Here is a 4,045-nt window from a genome sequence, read left to right on the forward strand (position 1 = left end):
ACACCGCCACTTACAACTGATGCTGTGTAACGAAATCTCGCAAACATTAACGTCTAGTTGCTGTTGACCACTTTCACTAATATCATCAGTTAAGTCTCCCTGCTCTTCAGTTATTAATTCGAAGCTAAGGTCTTTGGTTTGTTACAATAATTTGCCATCTTCCAATTTCGCGTTCTTATAATAATCCCTTCCAAGAAATCATCGTCATTCCAAAATCATTAGAAGGAGGAGCTTACAGGTGTGAACCGTTATGGAACGAAGAGAGTAAAACAAAAGCTCCCCCCGCAATAAAAATTGAACTCAGTTTTTGTTGCTCAATGCAGGAAAAAAGGAAAAAACACTCGGAGGCACCAGAGAGCAATGATTTTCTGGAGATCTTTTCTTTGACAGAGCAACACTGGGAAAATAAAGTTTCATTTGTTTCACTAGAAGGTCAAAGCCCCGCCGCATAATGCATGTGTGAAGGTTTGACTCTGCCCGTGGGACAAACAAAAAAAACGGAGAGTTCCCATAGCGAATGGTTGTCTAGTTCTCTATTACCTGGTGTAATAACAGATGTTTCTGTGGATGATCTGTTCGTAGGTGTTGAAGGAGTGTGCTCTCGCAAGGGACGGGTGTTGATATTCACAAGACTTGACTTGTTTGTATCACATGAAAACATTCCATCCACGCCATTTTTCCTAAAGAACTTTTGGACCGTGAGAATCTTGCACGTTTGCGGGCTCGATGGTGCTTGTTACGCAGTGTACAGCTCTTAGGTCTGGAGAGCGAATCAGCGGATTGGTTGCTTGCTTAGTAAACTCTCACACTGTTTATGTTGTTTTTGGCGGACTTATCTTGGACGTCCGTATTTAACTGGATGTTTCCCTTTCTCGTGTCTTTGTCTGTTTCTTCTATGAAAGAAATATTAAAGATAATTTTCCAGAGTCTCTCATTAAGATGTACGCCGGCCGCCCTACCTCAAACTATTTTTTGTATCTATTAGAAATACTTCTTCAAGTACATTCGAAAGTTTTCTGATTTGTGCATGAGTTTAGTCAGTCAAATAAGGTGTACACAAGGCGTGTTCCTTACTTTTAACAGTGCGAGTCACGCAAAACCCGTTGGCATCTTTATTCCAATTCGCAATTCCTAAATCATGATCCACAAAGAGTTTCACCCAGGTAAATATTCTACATGAGTTCATTTGTGTAAGTCGCTTAAAATAGATGCAGAACTTAAAATATTAGGACTCTGGTCGGGGTGATCCTCGTGACAGTGAAAACTGATCGGGAAGAAAATCATTTTGGGAGCATGTGAAAGGAAAGTACCTTTTCTAACAGAAGATATCTCGTCTTGGGTGTCACAGATTTTGTCGTCTTCATAGCTCTGTTCGTCGCAGTCTGAATCGCTCGGACCATCATCATCTTCATCAAGATCATCCTTTTTCTCCCCACACCTATTTCGTGGCGACCATGTCATTTTGTTCTCCTTTTTCAATCTTCGCCTTGCGTTCGCGAACCAGGTTGGAAACTTGCGTGAGCGTCATCTTCGTTATTATTGCTAGCATTATCTTCTCGCCTTTTGTAGGGTACGGGTTTTTTCTGTGTTCATAGAGCCAAGCTTTCAGAGTGCTTGTTGTCTCTCGTGTAGCATTTTTTCTCCTTGCACCGGCAGCCGCTAAATCGATGGGTGAAAATCTATAGAGCAGAAACTTCACTTTTATCGAATATTCCACGAGGCATACACTAATATATTATAGGCCAGTGGAGGAAATCACGAATGAGGTATATTTCTTCGGTGTACAAATATCATCGCTGTTTGCTTCCAAAATTGATTATATTCTACCGTATCAGCTATTTCAATAATAGGTCCGAAAAATGTGTATCTATATACTAACTAATTCCTTCCGCCAAAGCTAACTTGAAAATTAAGGCAGTTAAGGTTTTACTGTGAGATTTTTAGTAAGTGGGGAATTGCGTGAAAACTATCCAAATGTAACCAAATTCATTCAATAGGATTACTACGTTCAGAGTCAAACATTAATGGTTTGTTCAAGTGGACGTGTAAAATACAACATTGCCGTTAATTTGAATATTTACCTTTCTCCAAGTCGTGGACAAGCTGTATGTGAATGAGGTTCAAAACCGTGAAACATCTAAGGGATGTCTCGCTGCAGAAGCCTGCAAATACCATGAATCGCGCCATTCTTTAATATCACACGGACGAGCCTGTTGAAAAAACGAGGAAAGCATATGATAGGAACGCAAGAGAAAGGCGAGGTGTTCTATGATTACGTTCAATTAAAGTTAATGGAGGAAAAAAAGTTCGACTAGAGAATTAGCCAGCGATAGGAGAATAGAAAGACGTGCAAAGACAAATGCGAGTTGAAATTCGATTATTCCAGAACTTACCAAGGGTGAATAGAAAGCTGCAAGGTCTGCAGCGCCTATTGTGAAACCAGTCTCGTTAAATGTCGGCCTTGGGAGTAAGTTCACTGGCATCGTGGAAACTCTTTGTTGTAGCACTCGATCAAGTTGACACGGGCACAGAGAACGCGAAGCTAAGCTGTCGTGTAAAGGCGAACGAACAGAATCACAGCAAGCAGAGGTTGTGAACCGGGGAGCATAAACTGCCAAAGCGAGAAATCGAGACGAGTCTTACAATCAATCATGTCTGGTTTTCACGGAGATGAATTTTTATATTGTTAATCGCTTCGAATGCGATCGATTACTAGCATTACATACGAATATTCTATTCCTCACCTGCGAGGAATACGTGCAACGAAAACTGTGGAACAAGCAATCTTTGTGGTTGAGGAGTTTGCCATCGATTTTACAACACGGACATCAAGTGACTGCTGCTTAGTCAATCGGCAAACAGAGATTCAAACAGAACCACTCGAAACGCAAATAAATTATCAAGAGAAAAAAATTATTGTGCTATTTCTTAGCCCGAGTCAGGCCGAGTATAAGATATGTGGCTACTAAAATTGTAGCTCAGTCGATAGACTAGTTAACTTGTACTTTACTCATAAGGTTCTCACTGACCAGCGATCACTTGAGAGCACACAACAATATCTTCAATCGTTTCATCTTGTAGTTTCTACAAGGTTTTCCGTCAGCTTTGACACTTAGTGACATAGCATTTGATGTATTGAGCCAATCGAATTAAAAGGAGAACAATCTTTGTATTGTAAGCCAGCGAAGATGATTGGCAGAGGTTGACTTGTTAACTAGACGAACATTTATTATTGTCTGTTGCCAACATGGAAATCGACACGGGTGATAGGGAAAACCCGCCCAAGTGGGTGTTTTTGTGGAGCTTTGCCCCGCCCCACTGGGTGTACAAGCTTGCTGTTGTGTCTTACAAAACTGATTGCTGATCATCCGTTCGAGCTAATGATTGCACTAGGAAAGGATGTAAGATTGTTCTGGCTATTATCGGCGTTATAAATGCGATTGTACGCCATTCAATACCGCCACATGACATCTCAAAGGAAAGCGCTGTTGCGGTCCCTTTGCCAACCAACGAGCTTATTGCAGCTTTGTTTATTCTGAAAGTTTACTTTTTCGACAGCGTAAATCGCCTTCAAGCTCTCCAACATACCGTTCGATCTCGTTCCGTTCCCAAATCTATTCACGCTTATTCTTGTTGTTAGATTTCGCGATCGATATTTACGGAGTCGTCTTGATCCAAGTTTATGTTATGGGCTGGTACATTTACGCTTAACATGTTGTTATTCAAGGAAACTAATCGACCTTCAGGAGTTAAATTCTTGCCAAGTTTAACCTAAAAATATCTTTCAACGCAGCTGTGCTAAGATATTATTTTCTCGCCAGCAAAGTCCACTCTTCCTTAGTAATAACACAAATTTGGAAACAACTTACCGTTGTATGGACAGGAGTTCAGGGAGTTTATGGACAAAACTCGACGAATTGTATCCGTATAATTCGGAATATGATTTATGTTGGATGGTAAACATGCATACACATGTATTTAGGTGTAATTCGACCGATTATATGACAATTAACATGTCCAGGTTATACAATTAACTGGCAATGTG

At 40.6% G+C, this 4,045-nt stretch overlaps 1 pseudogene; it reads right to left on the minus strand.

The window, feature by feature from the left end:
* Positions 1–680: 680 nt before the first annotated feature.
* Positions 681–3,045, minus strand: LOC138010121 (Iroquois homeobox protein 6a-like; annotated as a pseudogene).
* Between the last annotated feature and the right edge of the window lie 1,000 nt (positions 3,046–4,045).

This window comes from Montipora foliosa, chromosome 1 (assembly GCF_036669935.1).
Source record: "Montipora foliosa isolate CH-2021 chromosome 1, ASM3666993v2, whole genome shotgun sequence".
Lineage (NCBI taxonomy): Eukaryota > Metazoa > Cnidaria > Anthozoa > Scleractinia > Acroporidae > Montipora > Montipora foliosa.